Raw genomic sequence first — 22,689 nt, forward strand, 5'->3', positions numbered from 1 at the left:
CATGTCTTCATCAGCAATGTCCGTAAGAAAAATGAAAAAGGATTCTGTTATCGCCCCTCTGATGAACATAGAAACTGTTTTCAGTAAGAGAAATTATTAGAATAGTGTTTGATGTTTTTACTTTATTTCTCTGTCTTCTCTTTTATGATTTCTCACGGAGAGCACCAAACCTGGACAAACATGCAAAACACTGAATTTAGGACTCGCTTCTCTTTTCACTGAAAAAACAGTCTTTGGACCTGAGGGTGAACATTTATTAATTGTGACATCTCCCTAAACCAATTTAGATTTCACATTGTCTTGACAAACTGCAATTTCAGCTATTGTGAGAAGCAGGGTCTGACTTCTCAGCAGTGAGGTAAGAGGATAACTGGGTAGAAGGTAAAAGTTTGTGTGTGTTTCTAAAACGAGATTTCAGAAGCCAAAGGGAATGCTTTTGTTTATTACAATGAAATATTCATACAATTTTCAACGTTAGAATCTAAATGAAGCTATAATTCTTTCCCATTATTGTTGACATCTACCCTGGCTTGAAGCTATCACTAACTATAATATTCTCTTCTCCATCTATGTCCAAACAAGAATCCCTACTATCTCTACCTGTCAGATATCTCATAGAATCTGATACATCTTATTTGTAGCAATTATCACAGTTGTAAATTCACTTTTGTTATTATGGCATTAATAGCCATCTTGCTCATTTTTTAAAAAGATTTTATTTACTTGAGAGAGAGAAAGAGAGAGAGTACCCAAGCAGGGGGAGGGGTAGGGGGAGACACAGAGAGAATTCAAGCAGGCTCTGCTCTGAGCATGGAGGCCGATGTGGGGCTCGATCTCAGGACCCTGAGATCATGACCTGAGCCGAAATCAAGAGCCAGACACTTAACCGACCAAGCCACGCAGGTACCCCCCGTCTTGCTCATTAAAATGGAAAAATCTCCGAATACAGAGCTGTGGCCTCTTTTGCTAACCATTACGACCCAGCACACACACACACACACACACACACACACACACACAGAAACATTTCTTGAAATACTGACTGATTGACTGACTGAATGAAATGCATCTGCCATAAAAGTTGATGTAGGTTTTCCTACAAACCAAAAAATAATTGTTAGACATCATATAAAGTGCTGCTTCTTACAAAATCTTCTGAGTTGGTTAATAGAGTGACCTAAAGGAATAAATCCCACTTCCTAAATGTAGCATGTGTATTAAAAGCATATGTATTAAAAATATGTCTCCAATGATTATTTGTAATAGTTATGTGTTTGTAAGAAGAAAGAGCTAAAATTCAGCAAGTGATTCCTTCCCCATGGACAATATGATTCCTTAAAGCATTACCATCCTATACTGAGCCTAACTTCTCAGCCTGGTATCGTGCTACCTTAAAAGCGATCCCCTCTCTGAATGGCTCGTAAGTCACCATCTCACCCGTCCTCTCCTTCCTCAGCTTCCTGTAATAACAGCCTCATGGAAATTAGTGCTTTTATGCTTGCAGGTGTGCAAAGATACTGAACATGCCACACTGGCAAAGAGGCATGAGTTTAAGGAAGCTGTTAGAAGTTCAAGATGTTAAGCAAAGGATTATGATCGCAGTAATATTGCTTTTCTGTACTGTGTCTCATGGCACTGAGCTGCCTTCCTTCTCTTGCCTCCATTTGAATGCTTCTGGAAATTCTTCCAGGGGGCTGTATATTTGGAGACCAAAACTGGATTTCTTAAAAAATAATTTAGGCTATGACAAGGCCACTGGATTCAGATTTATTTTTACTGTATTCAGGAACAAAAACACTGTAGTTTCGTCATCTGAAACTCTTTGTTTGTCTAGGATTTGCCTTTGCTACTCCCATAATTTTATCGAGAAGTGTATTACATGTGAATGTTTAAGGTGTGTACATTTTGTTGTTTTAAAGCTTTTAGTTTGAAAAATCTCAACCAAGAATAGGGTTTGTAAGAGACCAGTTTAAGAATCACTGGTAGAGGGGCGCCTGGGTGGCTCAGTAGGTTAAGTGTCTGCCTTCGGCTCAGGTCATGATCCCAGGGTCTTGGGATCGAGCCCGACATCTGGCGCCCTGCTCGGCGGGGAGCCTGCTTCTCCCTCTCCCACTGCTGCTCCCCCTGCTTGTGAGCTCTCTCTCTGTCAAATAAATAAATAAAATCTTAAAAAAAAAGAATCACTGGTAGAGATAGAGGAGGCAAAGTGAGCCCGCTGATTGTAGTGAAATCTCAAATCCTCAGGGAATGAGCCTGGCAATTCTGAGTCTTCAGATTGGCTCTTCCTACAGGTAATCCTATCAGCAAAGGTGGTATACAGATGATGGCCTTGTGGGAAAGAGAGGCAAAACCACTCTAGTGATATTTGTCTGAACTGCCCTCCAAGCATCATGGATTTGGCAGTTTCCCCATAAGGAATGCTCCAGGTGACTGAGAAAGAGGGTTCAATCCCTCATTCCTCCCCATATCCTTTGATAGCCCTACTCATTTTCTAATTTCATTGCAGAGTGGAGAGCCATAGGCACCATTCAATTATCTTACTAGGCTTCATGACAACCCATGGATATTCCAGTGTGCATTAACAGAGGCAGAGAGTATGAGTGAACCCATCTGTTCATTCAGCATGTAGTATGTGTCCAGTGTGTTCAATTCTCCACCAGAGCTTGTGACACAAAGAAGTATAAGGTTGTATTACTGTCCTGGAGTGTCTTACAGACACCAGTATCAACTCTTGTGTGAAATTCAAGTCACCATAGTGTTTGTGTTAAATCTCTATTGCTAGCCTCAACTTATATTTCTAAATATGAGACCACTATGTTACTTACAACAACAACTACAATGCAAATAAAACCAGCAATAATAAATAACATGTAGCAAGCACTTAATAAGGAACATTTAGCAAGTGTGTAAAAGTTTCATTAAATTTTTTTAATTTGAGTATAGTTGACACATAATGTTACATTGGTTTCAGGTGTGCAACACAGTGATTCGACTTCTTTACACATTATGCTCTGCTCACCACAAGTGTAGCTACCATACAACACTATTACGATATCATTGTCTGTATTCCTTAAGCTGTGCCTTTTATTCCCATGATTTATTCATTCCATAACTGGAAGCCTGCGTCTCCTTTTCCCTTACACCCATCTTCTCCATCCTTCCCTGCTCCTTCCCTCTGACAAGCATCAATTTGCTCTGTATCTATAGTTTTGATTCTGCTTTTTGTTTATTTATACATTTGGTTTTTTTAGATTCTACAAAAACGTGAAATCATCTGGTACTTGTCTTTCTCAGTCTGACTTATTTCACTTAGAATGATACTCTCTGGATCCATCAGTGCTGTTGCAAATGGCAAGATTTCATCCTTTTGTAGGGCTGTGTGATATTCCATTATATATATATATATATATTACATATTAAATATTCCATCATATGCCATTATATATACATACATATATGTGTATAATATATATCTCGTATCTTTCTTATCCATTTGTCTGTTTCTTAATCCTAAGAGAGTTCCATATTATCCATTTCACAGATGAGACAACTGGACTCTAGAGAAGTTAAGTAACTCACCTAAGGCCATACAAGTACTACACAATTGCTGAAATGTAAGCCTTTGAAGATGGGCTTTGCACCACAATGATCGTTCTGGTTGTGTGACTTTGGGAAAATTATTGAACCTCTCTGGACCACTGTATCTTCAGGTCTCAAATCAAAATACTTGTAATACCTGAGTCATAGAATTGTTGTGAGGATTTCATTAGTTGATAACATATGAACTTAAGTGCTTTATAAATGCTATTATTGTTATCATTATTATGCTCAGGCTACATTGCTTCTCAAACTTATCTATGGATTTTGTGCATAACATGCTTATATTTACAACCTTTTATTTACACTATCCCCTTAGTGTAACCCCCACTCTCCAGAAATCCCTCACCAGTTTTTTCAACCTACCATACCAAATTCACTTGACTTTTCAGGGTCCCGGTATCCTTTTTTGGAATGTGAAGTCAGATGTCCTCTCCCTTAGGAAAATGATCCTTTGCTTCTATGTCTTTTGCATTTGTCTATGTGTCACCCACACAGCAGTGAATGTGAACTTATCATCACTGCTGGCTGGACATAGGGAAGAGGGCTTTGCCTTCGACTTCTTAATATTCCCCCCAAGCCTAGCATCGTCCTGCCTAAAAAGCAAGACTTCCTTAGACAACAATTACCAGATTAATCTTGTAAATCCAGGAGCTCTTCTGGGTGGTCTGTTCCTGCCTATGAAGTAGAGATAAAGAGGGAAGCAACATGGGAAAGAAAGTTACAGATGAGCTTAAAGACGCCCCAAGATGAGTCAACAAGAGAATCAAAGTGAGAAGACTTAAGTCCAATTTTCTGCCTTAAATCTGGGCTGACATTGATTTTGAAGGTTGTATGTTCATTAGAATGGTCCAGTGATCAGACGGGATAGATAACTGCTAACTTGCAATCTGAATGTCACTTGCATGCTTTCCTTCTTATGTGTTAGCATCTTCCCCAATGCTTTCCTCTGGGATAAAATTGCGTTATTGAAGATTTATTCCTTTGGTTTAAGACACTGCCCTCAAAAAAGACCAATAACCTGATTCAAGAGAGTTGTCAGAGGAGGTTAGTCATATATTTTATATATGGGGATATATAGTATATATATGCATGTTTGTGTATATATATGTGTGTGTGTATGTGTGTCCATTTTTATTTCAGAAAATATTTATAATGGCTTATATGTGACAAAAAAAGAAACATAATTTGAAAATGAGGCAAAAGAAGACAGAAAAACAAATTGAAATAAAAACTATTGCTCAAGATCTTTAGAACTATAGAAATACCTCCTGGGTTTTTTTTTTTTAATTTAAAAAAGTAATACTAATAAAATATTGTGATGCAATTAGCACCATTCTTGAAAACAAATTCCCATTTGACTTATCACTGTGCTTCTCTGGGCTCTTTGAATGAACCTCAATACAGACTGATGAGGTCACAGCAGGAGCGAGTCACTTAAAAGTAATTCTGCCAAGAGATATTATGGTGTCAGAGAGGCTCCAAGATCTTGGCTGATCCACTGCCATTTTCCTTTAGAAATACCTAGAAGAATGGGTAGACCAGATGTCCTCTGAGAAAACTGTCTCGAAAAAATATTTTCCCAACTGAATTCTGAAAGCTCATAAGTCACATTTGTATATTTCCATGGGGCCTTGGCAGAGAATGAGGAATGAGCAGGGTGTGTCATGGAAGCTGAAGAACATACCAAGGACACAGGCCTAGTTAGAAAATTATCCCATATTTATTTGAGATGGTTTGATAATGAGTCTCCTAACTAGAAAAGGATCCTGTTCAAATGATTGTTTTAAATTTGCTCTATTGAATAGATAAATAGGTTTCAGACATCCAAAGATTTTAGTTAGTGTGGCACGGATAAAACAGTTTTAGCCTGAAAATACTTCAAGGCGCATGTAAGCTATTACTCCTCATGGCACTATTAAATATCTCAATGCTACTTTGCAAATGGTTGAAAAGTTAGCACTGAAGTAGTAAAATGTTTTCTTATTAAATAAGATCATTATTTATAATCTGCCCGAATTGGGGAATATCTCCCAAGGATTTTATTATTAGAACATTTGATGTTTAATGATTTTTATTTGTAATTAATTAGGTAGCAGGATTAGTTCTATGTTCCAACTCTTCTGACTGTAAATAATAAGAGCATAATAAATATATATAAAATATAATATGACAGGTTTGTTTTCTTTGTACCTGAGGCAATTTATACACATTCAAAAGTAGTATCAGATTAAGAATCAAGTTTAAAAAAAAGAGTCAGAATATTACCCTGAGTTCTTCAAGTGGAAATTCTAACTGCCTTGAAAGGAGGTCTTCTTTCCAATTTGAACTCTCAGCAGGGAGTTAAGGAGAACATGATGTTCACTTGTCAGTAATCAGGGTCTAGGCTAAACACACAGAGTGTGATCCACTAATGATTCCTGTCCACAAAGTCAGAGGCTGAGGAAAGGCCAATAAAATCTGCAAATAATCTGGTATTTGTTTCTGATATGTTTTATCATATTCAGTCATTCATCGATTCAACAAATATTTATTGCATACGTATTGTAGACAAGAGCTATTCTACTCACTGAATATACACTGTGAGCAAAGTAGTAAGAGAGGCAGAAAGCATATTTAAAGGTTTCTTTTTGCTTAAGCAAACACTGACCTGAACTTTGCAGGCTTGGTTTTTGTCCTTTATTCATTGAGCAAACATTTATTAAGGCACTGTGCTTAGTACCAGAGAAATTTTAGAGAACAAGAAAGACAGACATCCTGTCCACTGGTGGAAGAAAAATAACAGATAAACAAGTATAAATGCATGACCAATTGCAAAATTATTAAAGTATCAGAAACAGGGTTTTATAATGGAAATAAAGTGGGAGTGGGTGGGTATGTGTGTCACTGATAAAACAAGGTAATTGGAAAAATCCTGCCTGAGAGGATGATATTTAAGCTGGTATTCAAAGATGAGAAGTATACAGCCAAGTGATCAGCCAGAGGTAAGCATGTCAGGAAGATGGCAAAGCTTGTGTGAAGTCAGCCTGGTTGAAGAGCAGTGAGTGAGAAAAGTGGTTCAAGACACTCAGGGAGATGCTGATGGGAGCTCCTGACATGGTTGACTTTCTTTTTTTCACTTCCAATATATCATTCTACCTGAAATACAGAACATGGATAGGAGAAGGGTCATATAGAAAATGCAGGGCAGGATGAGGAGAAGGAGGATATGGGAGGTTCAGTGATAACGACACTATTAGTTCAGGTAAGAGAAGGCAATGATGTGGACTAGGCGAGCTGTGTGGACACACCAAGAAATGCGTTCTGGATATTTGTTAAAGGAGGAATGCATAAGATTACCAGACAGTTGCGTGTGGAGTGTGAGGAAAAGGAAGCAATCAAGTGTGCCAACAAACTTTTGGCAATGGAGTGAATGGCAGGGTAAGCGCTGAGGTGTAGATGATACCTCAGTCATATGTGGAGAAATCGGTTTTGGGGTTATGGTAGTGATTGGGGATGATCACAAATGTTTGATACTCTCTCATCTTCCAGGCATATTCTAAAGTCACACATGGCCAGATGACCTGCCTTGATGAATGGGAGAGGGAATGTGAGTGTCACTTTTGGGCAGAAGATTGGGAGCCAGTGACATCTTTTAACACTTTCTTATCTCCGTTAATAAACAAACTGAGGGTTTTAGAAGGGAGGGGGTGGGGGGATGGGTTAGCCCAGTGATGGGTATTAAGGAGGGCACGTACTGCATGGAACACTGGGTGTTATACGAAAACAATGAATCGTGGATCACTACATCAAAAAACAAATGATGTATTATATGGTGACTAACAAAATGTAATAAAATAAAATTTTAAAAAAATCAGTTGGAGATGAAATTCTTAAAATTTCAGAAGAAATTTAAACTGGAAATATAATTGTGGGAGTCATCAACCTTCAGATGATAGTTAAAACCAAGGAAAAGCTTGAGATTGTCTTGGCAGAGATATAAAGGGAAGATAAAGCTTTCAGTATAAGAATTCCCATATTAACTCTAGGGTAGATGAGCTGGAATTTCAAAAGTGCAGTGAAAGAGCTGGAAGAAAATCTGGAGAAGATGATGTCTTAGTCTGCAAGAGCTGCTGTAACATACACTGGTGGCCTAAACAAAAGAGATTTATTTTCTTGCAATGCCCGAAGCTGGAAGTGCAAGATCAAGGTGCCAGCATGGTCACTTATTGGTGGGGGCTCTCTTCCTGCTCTCGGATGCTTGCTTTGTCCTTACATGGCCTTTCCTCTGAGCACATGTGGGAAGAGAAAGACTGAGCAAGCAGGAAGGAGCTCTGGTGTATTTTCTTAGAGGAACACTAATCCTGTTGAATCAGGGCCTCATTTTTATGACCTCATTTAACCTTAGTTAGTTCCTTACAGACACCATCTCCAAACGCAGCCACACTGGGAGTTGGGCTTCAACATACTAATTTAGAGGGGGACACATTCAGACATAATAGATGGTACAGAGAAAGCCTTAAGAGAAATACCTTTCAGGAAGCAGGGAGTAGTTACCTGTCTTAGTTGCTATTTTGATGTAGTAGAATGAGGAATGCCTACTGGGTTGGGCAACACATAGGTAGTTGCTGAGTTTGGTGCAATCAGTTTCAGTGGAGTGGTAAGGGAAAAAGCCAGACTGAAATGAGTTGAGTAGCAAGTGGAAATTGTACATCAGAGTTAAGAAATGTGGCCCTTAAGAGGAACAGTGAAATGTGAGTATTGGAAAAGGACAGGCAATGAGAAGGATTTCTTATTATCTTTATTTTATTTAATAGTAGATACTGGAGCTTACCTGTGAAGAAAAAGGCCCTGTAATGAGAAAGATCCAGGAGAAAGAGGGGTCACTCCAGGAAAGTCCATGGAAAGTTCAAGATGGGTAGATTCTTCTTTGACTAGGAAAAAGGATATTTCCTCTATTTTCACACAGGAAGAGATATAAAGCTTGGGTAAAAAAGCAGGAACCAGGAAGATCAGATATTGTCTAAGGATTGTCTCTGTGAAGTACTAGGTAAAGATCCAAGCAGAAACAGGAGCATAGAGTTTGAGGAGTGAGGAAAAAGACATGAGACAGTCTTTCTAAGGAGTGAAGTAAGTTTCCTCATGGATCAATAATTATTGAAGCAGGGTTATACATGTAACCATTATAAGCCCAACACCCAGAGAGAGAGAGAGAGAGAGAGAGAGAAGTGTGATTTTACTGATGCTGTTGAGAAATGAATTTGGACTCTTGGCTGGTGTTGGATCACATTTTATGTGATTTTATCAGCAATTGTCAGTTGTATTAGTGTGGATGTGGAGGAGGCAGATGGCTATTACATTCACGGCTATTGGAGGGACAAAGAAAAAAAACAGGGTTTATAAGAGATGGACTGTAACATTGGGCCATCCATTCCAACCTGAAAAAGAAAAGAAATATCATAAAGAAGAAGGGAAGAAAGGAGATGATAATGCAAGTGGGGAGGTCAGTGGATGGAAGGTCTTCATGATGGTGAGTTGTTTTTGTGGGAAGACTTGTACAAGAGATTTAAAGATTGAAGCTAGGAAGATAATTATATCTTTGACTTTGAGAGTGGAGCAGCTTTAGCATAGGACAAATATCAAGTAACTCTCAAGTGTAAAGTCTGGTTGATTTAATGGATGAACAAACAGTCTAGAATCTTGGGGGTAGAATATGATTGAACTTTTTGGAGATAAAATGAAGTAAACCTTGGTTCTACATGCCTATAAAGTTAATAAAGTTTCCTAAAGAAGAAAATCATATATTAAAGGTTTTTTTTTGCTTAAAATATTTAAATCAATATTATATCATAACAAACTCTAACAAGGCTCTACCCATAAAGTAGTTGTTATATATAACAATGGTAGTTGTTGATTTTTATTTGAAGACCTGGTTTCTATCTAGACTTCCACCACCATAAATTCAACAGATTGATTTGTCAAGCAACTCTTCCCCCCAAATGTACACATTATAGAATCTATGCCTGGCATAGAAGGTTCTCCTTCAGGGTTGGAAAATATATAAAAAACTTAAAATTTCAATAGGTCTTGGATGGACACTTTTAAATTCTGTTTGACATGGCACTTCACTAACTTTGTGAAAGGTTTGTTGGCTGAGTACTCAACAAGTCAAACTAGGTGTTGGGAAATTTCCATCTGTGTTGGCAATTTAAAAGCTAGTCTCATTCTACCATTGGGAAAGAAGGAAGAAAAGTTCATGCCTGAGAGATTGAGACAATTCAAAAAATTCTCAGCTTAAATGGGTTCCCCAGTGAAGTTAAAAAATACCTCATTCTCTATCTTCCTATATTCTTTGCTGTCCCTGTTCTTACAAATTCATCCTTGGCAGTTTTATTTTACTTTATTTTATTTTCAAGATTTTATTTACTTATTTGAGAGAGAGAGAGAATGAACAGGGGAGGGGGCAGAAGGAGGGGGGAACAGAGTCTCCCCACTGAGCAGAAAACCTGATGCAGGGCTTGATCCAGGACTCTGGGATCATGACCTAAGCCAAAAGCAGACATTTAACTGACTGAGCCACCCAGGAGCCCCTCATCTTTGGCAATTTTAGACACTATCTCCAACTCATCTGAGGTCACCTGGACCAGAGAGCTTGTAGACACACTTGCTGGCATAAGCTGTTTTAGAAATGTTCTACTTTGGCGTGGAAGACATTGCCTGACAGATGATGGATGTGTCACACCAGCGTAAATGCTACCCTCCTGGAAGACATACTAACAGCAAAGTGAATGGATGTCTATCTTCAGAACTGGTAAGTTTCTTAGAATATTCTCCACAAAGTCTTCTTTTCTGGCTGGAAGGACACTGAAGTTAAGGATAGGATTATAATGCTGGATGATGCTGTGAAAAGTTTAAAAGTGTTTTTCCTTTGAGAAATCAGGATTTTAGAACAAACATTTGTCTAGATTCAGAACTACTTGCTTTTCTTTCTCTTACTCTTTTACTTTAGTAGAAGGAAAAATGGATTGCTGCCCCTTATCTTTGCTAGCCTTTGGGAGACTCTTGAGCTGCCTGGTGCAAGTGGGAGGCATCACTTCTTTATGGATTTGATTCCATCTCCTGACAAGTGGGATATGGTTTGTCTTAATGCTTATTCTCCTTTTGTTAAGGGGCATGGTACTTGTCGGTACATGGACTCAGTTCTATGACCTTTTAAACTCATATGGCCCATCTACCCCACAACAGAGCTAATTTTTGTGAAGAACTGGACTACAGAATCACAGCAGTCCAGTTAGACTCTTATAGGGGCTGCTGAAGAATGAAGGGAATGCTCTCCCCTCAGAATATAATATTAGAAATAGATGCATGAATTAAAATCTATCAATGAACATATTGATACACATATTATGGAAGCATCGCATTGTATTGGGTATACCAAGACTGGACGTAATTTTAGCCACATTTCTATAGATGAGATGGTAGGTATAGCCCAATATGTCTTACCATTCTTAGAATTCAGGATCTGAGAAGAATGACCATTCACCTCTTGCTTTCACCCCGGAAGTAAGTGGTCCAGTGTTGGTCAACACACATTACTAGATTATAGAGATAAGAACTGTCAGTCAGTGGAAGAAAGATGAGGTGTGAAGGGGACACAGCATACAGACCAAATTTTTCAATATGGTTAAAGGGAATCTCATTTCCAGAAACTGGATAAGCCACAGTAGGATACAATATTGGTGGTGAAGCAAGTTCATTTAGGTGTAGAAAGATTGCCCCCACCCTCGGGGTTCCACTCAGAACAACAACAGGAAAAGGAATAAGAACAAAAAGGAGCTGGATGAAAGGAATTGACTTAAAGGTTCACAAAAGTTGCCCTAAACATGGACTGCACTTTGACCAGTTCACCATTTGGAGATGCTAGTTTTGCCATGGCAGCCTCTGATTTTCTTCTCAGAGGCAGGAAAGTATTAATTTACCCAATTTCTGTCTTCTTTCTATTTCTCAATGGTTTTACTAAAGATTAGGAACTATGACTTTTCATGGCAACTGACATGGGCCTTTGTTTTTTACCCTAAAATCTTCCCTTCTAGGTCTTGATGATTTCACAAGTAAAAGATCTGGAAGGGTAAAGGAAATTTATAAAACATAGAGAACTGTCCCTATGACAAATAATATATTTCAGACTTCTGTTTCTGACACTATGGTAAGACTAAATGTTCTGAACATACTTGTCATGCTGAATATCTAGAAATATTGGATAAAATAGAGAAATATAATTTTAAGTGCACAGTCAAGTTCACTAAGTGTAAGTAAGCAAGTGTATAAGTACACAGATATAATAAGGGATATTCCCAGAGGTCAAAAATTAAGACAGAACTGAAAACAGTGTTAAGCAAGCCTTGATGCTTTAGCTTCTTGGGTTAGCTACACAGAGATACAAGACAAGGCTTTGACCCTGTGGAGGAAGAAGGTAAGAATTTGAATTCCTCCACTTAGTAATGAGCTACATATTTAAGGAGAGGTGGGCTATTAAAAATATAGAATTGACCTCTGGAAAAGAGAAACAACAGGGAAACTTGTCTGCATAGTTTTGGTACCAAGTAGAAAATTCATATATTAATAAAAAAATTATTTCTTCTTTGGAAAATTACCTTAGTTGCACAACTTAGAAAACCCCAAATCAGGAATTAATTTAAATGACTTCTAGGTTGGCAGTGCCCTGTGACATTCAGTATAAGCAAGCAGGACTCTCTGGAAGAAAACATCTTCACCCTATGAGCATGAGATTACTGCTGATTAATATCAGTCAGGTTGTGTTTATAATCCTAAATTATGCAACAACATGCTTAGAGGAACAGCCATAACTGAAGCCAGTAGAAACTATAAACAACAGCATAAGATCAGCAAGAAATTAAGATATTGTTATATACAGGCATACATAGAATGACTGTGTGAAAAGAAATAAAATACGGAGTAGAAAAAGTGATCCAGGCATGAGAGACTGATAAAAATTCTCAGTAGATTTGCAAAAGAACCAAACAGAACTTTGATAAATAAAAAAAATATAACAACTGAATTAAATGCCCAGTGGTTGATTAAGCCGATTAGAAGAGCTAAAGAGAATGGGATGGCCGCTCTGAAGGGTTTGCTGAGAATATAGAAGAAAGACATGAAATATATGGAAGATGGTCAAGAGATAAGAGATTTGAAAGTCTAACATGGATCTGACAGCATTTCTAGGAAGACAGAGTAGGGAAGATTACAGGCATTGTTCGTAAAGTTAGTGGTTGAAGTTTATCCATAATGAAAGTCATTACTCCTTGGATTTACTGAATTGCAAGTAGGAATCAGAAAGATGTCCATACTTTGATACATCACAGTAAAACTCTGAAGCCTCCAAGACAAAGAGAGATTTGAAAGAAGTTATTAAGGGAAGACAAATTACCTGCAAAAGAATGACAGTTCGAGGGAGAGCTGCCTGCCCAGCACAACACAGGAGAGGTAATAACATAGTATTTTCTTCAAAGCACTGAGAGAAAATAACAAAGTAGGGTTATCAATCCAGGTAAGTACAAATTCAAGAGATGATGCGTCAGAGAAATACCAAACATTCAGTAAAGAGATTTCTAAAGAACATACTTCAGGAAGGAAAACAATATTAAGCAAATGAATTGTTAAATGTGAACAAATCCAAATAAACTAGACTGTAAAACAGTAACATGATGGTGTGTCTGTTTGGATAAAGGAAGGAGAGAAAACAGCATGATTTGTAAAAAAGGAAGGAGTGGTTGAGTCAGTGCTCCAAGGTAACCACATGGCTCAGAATGAGGATAAAGACAGTATCTTTATATGTTAGCTAAGTATGCATGTTAGCACAGATTAGATAATTTCACAAATGATAAAGAAAACATAGAATTAAGGTAATAATCCAAAAGAAGACAGGAGGGGAAAAATAAAGAACAACAACAAAAAACCCCAAATGAGATCAGAAACATAATTTCAAATATATTTATAATCACAATATATAGCTTCACTCATAAGTTATAAGATAGAGTTGTCTAGATTACATGAAAATATCTAGCTATCTACTCTTTGCAAGATTCAGGTTAAACCTAAGAACACAGAACAGTGTGTGGGAAATCATATGCTAGCAGGTATAAGTCAGAAAAGATACGATGTAGTTATGTAAGTAGGCTTAAAGGCAAAACCAGTATTAGAGATACTAAGAAAGTCAGTATAAGCATTCAGTTTGATGGGAAAAGATAAAACGATTCTGAATTTATAAACACCTAATGTCTTAGCTACAAAATACTCAAGGCTAAAAAAACAGTATTGTAAGAAAAAGTCGATGTGAAAAAGTTGATCACCTTAATAAAATATTTTCATACAACCTTCTCATTAATGGTGTCATTGACTTCAATGTAGTTAAAAATATAGTAATGCACATAACCAGAACCATTTTTCCAAAAGGTAGAGAATGGCCGTGTTTCTCAACTGCTTGTCAGTAATGAAGCACACATGAGGATCATATAGCGAGACTCCAAAATGATGAAAACATTATATATCTAAACATATGTATGTTTATAGTATTAAATTCTTAAATTATAGAAGAAAGGCAGAACATCAAGGAAACCGTTTAATTTTAACTTTAGAAAAAGAACAGCACACTCAACCCAAAGGAAAAAAAGAAAGGAAGCAAGACAGTTTTCACAAAGGCTTTTTGGTACTCAGGGGAAAGCAAAATGGCTCCAGGACAAATTTGGTCCTGGTTTGTGTGGGGCAGTTTCAATTTATGTCCGTTGTCTTCATGTAATCATTGATAATGGACCCTTACATTTTCAAAAATGTTCTGGTTTGGAAGATAAATATAAGGACAAGGGAGAGTCGAGGGAGGGTCCAGGTGGATGTGGCACAGTCGGGGCTAAAGGGTCCACAGTGGCTTTCCAGCCAGAGTGTGTCGTGCCTTTGGAAGCCAGGAGTCAGAATCCTGAGGGAGGAGCCCTGTTCTGACAGAGAGCCCCCAGCAGCTGAACCACATTCTTACTTCATCCTCAGAGGGCATGGAGAAGGTGGTCAACTCAACAGAGCTGGGGCTGTTAGGCAGATGCTAGGCGGGGACAAGCTGGGAGCATCAGGGGCGGAGTGAGGGCGGAGGATGGAGGGAGGAGCTGGGGTTTCAGAGTCACAACTACGAGCCCACCTGAACCTGAGGAATAGTGTCATCAATAACTAGTTTACTAATAGGCTTGTCAAGGTAGAGGCTATTTGGGTTACTAATTCTACATCAGGATTGACATGAGGACAAAATGAGAGAAAAATGACGTTTTCTCACATATTCCTTGAAACATAGCAAACATTATTAATTAATGATTAATAGTTAAATTATAATAATTAAATGATTAATAATTAAAAATTAATCATTTTTTTTCTTCCCTCTCTGTGTCCCTTCCTTCTCTCCAAATCAGGAGCTCAATTGAACGGTACAGAAAGAATTAATTTTAGGTTTGAAGTGAATCAGAGAAAAATGTATTTTTTAAATTAATGATGCATCTTTCAGAGGACATAATCCTAGGGTCTATTATGTCCTCTGTTAGTGAGTGAAAGTAAATGCTAATAAATGTAGTTAGAGGCATTTTCTTGAGCATTAACCAAATTAGAGGTGAAGAAAGTTTAAACGATGATCTTTTATATTCTTGAGATACATAGACTTTACAAAGGGATGGAGATGGGTAGGAAAGAAACCTGAACCCATAAAAAGTAGAACAACAAAATAAACCATATTTTAAAAAATCGAACACAAAACTTTTCCAATGTATGAGCTAGTAGTCTTGCCAAATGACAAAGGGACAAACGAGAGACACCTAATTCTGTTACTCTTCCTGTTCATCAGTGGAGAAGAAGTTGGATGGGAGGAAACATTTTCAGGGTAATGCTCAGGGTCAGAGAGCAGCTCTGGCCAACGTGCTGAATGATGATCTCATCAAATCACTTAGACTAAAAACCATGAAAAGAATTTCACACTTTGGCTAAGAAAACAGTTTTATCAAGTGCATGATCTTGAATGTGCTGCGATTTCCTTTTTTCTTTTCTCTTTTCACTGTCTTGCTTCAGTGGGTATGCTACCTGGAAAAATGAAAGGCATTGTTGATGACAGATCTTTAAGTGGAAGAAGAACAATGCAGGGCATTGACACGCTGACTGCCGAGTCTGGGAAGATACTGAAAAGTTGAGCTTTTAAGTGGGTTGGTATATTAAAAAAATACATATTTCTATTCACTTTCCCATCATAGTTTTAATTTTCATAATTTTATTCTCTTTTTTTATTGTGAGTGTTAAAGCCAGAGGTCCTGAGATCCATGTTCATAAATGGATACTGGACATTCTACAAATGCCTTGAAACTGTGTGCAAATTTGTGTTTGCATGTATGCAATTTTTTCCCCATGGCAGGGAAAATAATATTTTTCATATTTTCAAAGTTTTTTTTTTTATGACTTAAAAAGCAGTTTAAACACAGTATAGAGCTGCACTTTGCATTTTTGCCTTTCTCTCTCCTGCCCTTCTGATCCTCTGGATCAAACCCACGTCCTCCCTTTCCACCCACAAGTGGAGCTACCAGAGGAAGAAAATATTCACAAAAAGCTAAGAGGGAAGTTTAAGATAAGGAAAAAACTCATCCTGACCAGCTGATCAGGTCTTCGCTAGCAAGCACCTGGGAGCTGGCTGCACCCTTGAATGTCCTTGACATTCAAAGGAGCTCCCTCTTCATCCCATGTGGAGACACACTTTTGTGCTGCCAAGGCAGGGGTGGACTCTTACACAATGCCCAGGAAGAAATCACCTAAAGGGAATGAAGTTAGGACTTTTTCCTCTGAAATACTACGAGGACCATGAGAATGGCAAAGTATGTCACCTTCATTGTGTCTTCCTTCCTGAGAATGTGGGGTTGGAATCTTCATGGCCAGTCAGTCACTTTACCAAGCAGGACTATAGCTGTGTTGTCAGATCCACGCTCTCAACAAACTTGTGTCTTCATAAAGAATGCTCACTCCCAAAAGATAAGCAAGAAACTCACAAACCAAAACAAACCAACCACAGAGGTTACTTTCCAATTGTCATAATGACAAAAATCAGAATAATCATTGAGAAGACATGAAATAGCAAAAATCCTCTCCAGATTAAAAAACAAAACCAATCAATCACATTTTCTAAGTAATAATCTCTTCTCCAGCCCCTCTGCCTCCCTCAATCACAGGAAGAATAAAAAGACCAGATAGAGTTGAGGGTGAAGATTTGCTATTATTTCTGTTATGTATTTTAACTCTAAAAATTTAAACTCCAAACTATCATTACTATTTTATGTAATCAATATTTATGCACCCCAGTATTTATAGCAGCAATGTCCACAGTAGCCAAAATATGGAAAAAGCCCAGATGAATGGATAAAGAAGATGTGATGTATATAATGGAATATTACTCAGCCATCAAAAAGAATGAAATTGTGCCATTTGCAACAATGTGGATGGAACTAGAGGGTGTTATGCTAAGCGAAATAAGTCAGTCAAAGAAAGACAAATACCATATGATTTTATTCATATGTGGAATTTAAGAAACAAAACAGATGAACATAGGGGAAGGGGAGGAAAAATAAAATAAGATAAAAACAGAGAGGGAGGCAAATCATAAGAGACTCTTAACTATAGGAAATAAACTGAGGGTTGCTGGAGGGGAGGTGGTGGTGGGCATTAAGGTGATGGGCATTAAGATGGGCACTTGATGTAATGAGCACTGGGTGTTATATGCAACTGATGAATCACTAATTCTACCTCTGAAACTAATAATACTGTATATGTTAATTAAACTGAATTTAAATAAAAAAAAATTTTAAGTATTTATATTAATTTTTTTTGTTGTCAGGATTTATTTCTGGGCTCTAGGTTTTATTATATTCATCCTTATGTCAGCATGACACAGTCTTTATTGCCGTAATTTTGTATTAAATTTTGAAATCAGAGGGTGTGAGTCTTCCCAACTTGTTACTCAAGATTGCTTTGGCTATTCTAGAAATGAATTTTCATATGAATTTTGGAATCAGCTTGCCAATTTTTGCAAAAGAAAAAAAGGCAGCTGTAATTTTGATAGGTATTGCATTGAACCTGCAGATCAATTTGGGGAGTATTACCATCTTAACACCACTAAGTCTTCCAATCCATGAATATGGGATGTCTTTCCATTTATTTAGTTTTATTTAGTTTTCAGTATACAGGTCATATACCACTTTTGTAAAATTTACTCCTCCATATTTTTAATACTATTGTAAATGGAATTTTTTTCTTAATTTTTATTTTCAGATTGTTTATTTTTATTGTGTATAAATGCAGTTGATTTTTGCATGTTGATTTTGTCTCCTGTAATGTTGCTGAACTTGTTTATTAGCTCCAAAAGTATTTTTGTATACTCATTAGGATTTTCTTTTTTTTAATTAATTTATTTGAGAGAGAGAGAGCATGCAGGAGGAACAGAGGGAAAGGAGGAAGAGGAGAAGCAGATTCCCTGCTCAGTGGGAAGCCCAATGTGGGGCTGAACCCAGGACCCTGAGACCTGAGCCAAAACCAAGAGTCAGCTGCTTAACTGACTGAGCCACCCAGGCACCCCTCATTAGGATTTTCTATATGCAATGTCATGTCATCTGCAAGTATAGTTTTATTTAGTTTTTTCCAAACTGGATGCTTCATTTCTTTTTCTTATCTAAGTGCCCTGGCTCATTGGGAAGTTTTTAAGGTACTTTTCTTTCTCCTTATAGCTTTGGTAATTTAACAGCATGTGTTTAAGTGTGGATTGTGTGTGTGTGTTTATGTTTTGAAGTTGATCCTCTTTCACTCATTGTGTTGCTGGGCATTGCAAGGTCTGAACATTTCATTAGTTTTCAGAAATTTTTCTCTTTTCCTATCTCAGGGTATGCCTTCTCTTTTTGTTCCCTTCTCTGGGAAGAGAACATGTTAGACATAAAAAAAATCTTTCTCTTATGGTTCTTTATTTTTCTTTCATACTCTGTAACTCTTTGTCCTATGATCCTGCTTCTACTTCAGTGTTTGGTCTTCAGCTCTGTTTGAGTTGCTATCTGCCCATCTATTAAGTCTGTATTTTTTCACTTGTATTTTACATTACCAAGCACTCTAATGTTTTTCTTTTTTTCAACCCTTCTTCAGTGGTTTTTATGTCCTTTGGAATCTCTCTGAGGATATTAATTATATTCGTGTTAAAGTTTTCTTCTATTCCTTATATAATAATTGTTAAATCTCTTACATTTTTCAATGTTTTATTTTCCTGTTTTGATCACATTTATAATGAGAGTCTGGTTTAAACAAAATTAATAACTGCAAGTATATTTCCTCAGTCTGAATGATAATTACATTTGTCTGGCAGTCAAAGCAGCTTTGGATTCCAGAAGTTTCTTTCTTGTGATTACTCAAGGGATTTGTAGGGCTTATGACCAAGTGGAGTTTCTTTGTAATTTGTGCTCTGGAGAGGGTGGTTTCTACCCCTGCAGACTGCAGTACGGTCCTTCACACACTGGATCTGCCGTTCCATTTAGAGAAGACTTAGGGTTATTGGTGCATATGGTGGTATTGGCTCAGTGGTCATACCTTTTTGTTACCTGACTTTTCATTGCATATGACCTACTCCTTATATATAGCTCCATCCTGCCAGTTTGGGGATTATTTCACAGTTTTGCTTGAAAAATCATTTTTTTTAAAATTATCTCTATTGCCTTCATAGAGTTCTTCTTAGATTCTTCAGTTGACTTGAATTTCATTATCATTTTGTTCCCATTTGCCTTATGCATTTTGAAAACTATTTACCATTTGTGGTCTTCTGGTAGACAATTCTTTGTTTTTTTCAACATTCTCATGAATTTACTTTCATGTTCATCTTTTAGAAATTTCTTTTTTCTGTTATTGAATGGAGGTTTCAGTTGTGGAAGGAAAAAAAAAACTCTTTTTTTCAGTCTTCCATCTTGAATGAGGTGGTAGGGTCATTCCTTTTTAAATAAACATTCTGTCTGCCACAAAGACACAGCTGTGTGAAAACACTAACTTGACATGTTTGTAATTAATTTCTAATCTATAACTCATTTCCTACATAATAAAATGAAAGTTTATTTGCAGATGGCATTGAAATATTCTCATCAGAAATCCCTAAGTCATGATATCATTGTCTGTCCAGCTTCACAGACCTGAAGAAACAAGTGTCCCATCAAATTCTTCAAATACACACACACACACACACACACCCCAATGTGTGAGCCCAATGGTGAAGCCCTTTCTCAGTGCAGATCTTCATTTACTGTTTTTATATTCAGAAAAAAATTAATTAAAAATCCATGTTATAATTCCAATTGCATTCTTCCTGCTATAATTAGTCAAAATTTAAATATTGTTTATATGTGGGAATAAGGTTCTGCTCCCAGAGCAGCCAGGTAATAACTTAAAGAAGGAGTCCAGTTGAAACGAGGAAGGTAGGGGTGCCTGGGTGGCTCAGTCCGTTAAGCATCTGCCTTCAGCTCAGGTCATGATCCCAGCGTCCTGGGATCGAGCCCTGCATCGGTCTCCCTGCTCCCTCTCCCTCTGCTGCTCCCCCTGCTTGTGCTCTCTCTCTCTCTCTGTCAAATAAATAAAATCTTAAAAAAAAAAAAGAAAAGAAAAGAGGAAGGTAGCTGCCCTAAGGTCCCATCCAATGTTCAGTCTTCATGAAACCTGTATTAGCACTTGTGTGAGGTCTGCCCCCTATGGTCTTTGTCTCTGTCATCTTTTCCCTTGGTGTCCAAATGCGGTGGTTTGAGAGGTCATGCCCATGCCCACAATTCTCAGAACAGGACTTTGGCTTCTGAATGTATCTTCTCTCCTAGAAGCATGGTTCCTCCCCCTCCTTCCCCTCTTCCCTTCCTCCCTCCCCCCACTCCTCTGTCTCCCTCTCTCTTTCTTCCTTTCAATAGTGTTGTTTCCTCCCTGTTACAGATGTCTCTGAATCTGAACAAAAGAAATAAATTATTTTTTACTGTTGTAAAGTATATAAAACTGAGGGTTAAAAATTGATATCACCCCCCAAGAAAGCATGATTTCTGGATTCTAACTGTTGCAATGACCTGAAATCCATACTAATTCTGTCCCAGAGGTTGTGGTGAAAGATTTCCTCTGTAGACTCTGATGACTTGGGAGCTGAGTCAGAGACACTTATCTTGTGTGTGCTTTGACTTTAGTTTTTATTATTCTCACATATATAGAATCACGTTTGACAGTAACTCTGGTTTCATTTTTTAACTCAACTAAATAACACTTTTATGTCTTAATTTACATTGATCAGAAAACTATAGGATCTAGGGGTGCCTGGGTGGTTCAATCAGTTAAGTGTCTGACTCTTGATTTTGGCTCAGGTCCTGATCTCCAGGGTCCTGGGATCAAGCACTGGGCTCCACGCTTAGCATGGCGTCTCCCTGAAATTCTCTCCCTCTGTTTCTCCGCCTGCTGGAGGTTTCTCTCTCTTTAAAATAAATAGATAAATAAATAAATAAAATCTTTAAAAAAAGAAAAGAAAACTCTAGGATCTTAAGTGAAGCCAGTAAAATAATGCCTAGTGGTTGAATACTTGGAATTTCATTTTGCAGGAGCTCATTGGACTGCTCGTGCTTGTGGATGAACGTTGGGTGGCTCTTGCTTTGGTGGATGGGACCCAGGTATCACTGACCTCATCTGCAACTATATGAGCCTGTTCACACTGTGATATCATTACATCATCTTTGTCCTTGAGCACTCCTTGTTATTGCAAGAGAAGAGACACCATCCTCTCAGTATTAAAAAATAGGAGTGCAATTAACTGAAGAAGAAAATCTATGCATCTTTGCTCCAGGGATCTAGATTAGTGATTCTTCTCATAATTTCCTAATTCTTAATCCCATTCCTTTCCTTTTACAAAAACAAAATCATAGCAATAAAAATGGAAACTCTCAGTGGAGGTTCCCTTAATCTCTCCCCTTAATCATTTGTCCATTCCAATTCTCTCCTTGCTTTGCTTAACACTAAGCGATGTCTTGGTTCTTTGCTAAAAGCTTTTTTTCTTTTCTTTTCAGTTTTGCTTCATTACTGTTGGCATGTCCATGTCTTCGAGAAACAAAACTTGCACAGGACTGCCTAATAAAAAAAACTCTCCTTTATTCCTAAAGGTGTCATAGATTCCTAATGACTACAAATCCTACCCTACAGCACTGCAGTGAAGCAGTATCAGGGAATTCACGAGTAGGAGTCTTATCCTGGCCCAAGACCCTGTCCACTGATGAAAATAATAATGTGAATGCTGTGAAGATTGACCCCATGAAATCATTATATTAGATATTCCCCTTTGCACATTAATTATTTACACAATCTTAAACCTTACATGCAGTAATATAGGAGGAATTCAGGGAATCATTCTTTTGCTTTCACCTTTACATAACTCCCTGTGCACTTAAGTCATATGACACACATAAATATTCCTGATGCATCATATACTCCATTGTTGTTTTTTTCTTGTCCTCCCTGCATAGAGGTTGCCACCAGCAATGTATAGGTGGGCAGAGAGAGGGCACACATGTTATCTTATGAGGTAAGGAAGGAGTGTGTCACAAGACATACTCGTATAGGCTTTGTGGTGTCTAGTCTCAACCCATAAAATAATTAGCCTGACCAGTGTCAATATCAGTTCAGCTTGGGCTTTGAAAATTCAAAGTCTAAATATCCGGGTGGAATTTCCACATTTTTGATTTTATTATTATGTTGTTTCATCGGGAATGAATAAGAGGCAACTCCTGATGCAGGTTGCATAGTTAGCATTCTAAAGAGATAGAGATGATAGATAGATAGATGATAGATAGATAGATAGACAGAGTTTTAAGGAACTGGCTCACATGACCGTGGGGGCTGACAAGTGTTATATTTGTAGGGTAAAATGGCAAGCTGGAAATTAAGGGAAGAGTTGATAATTCAGCTTTAACCCAGAATTCCTCAGGACAGCAGCCTGGGAAACTCAGGCAAGGCTTTTCCGTTGCAGTCTTGGAAACCTAAGTCTTTTAAGGCTTT

This window comes from Leptonychotes weddellii, chromosome 3, assembly GCF_054177405.1.
Source record: "Leptonychotes weddellii isolate Sample4059 chromosome 3, ASM5417740v2, whole genome shotgun sequence".
Lineage (NCBI taxonomy): Eukaryota > Metazoa > Chordata > Mammalia > Carnivora > Phocidae > Leptonychotes > Leptonychotes weddellii.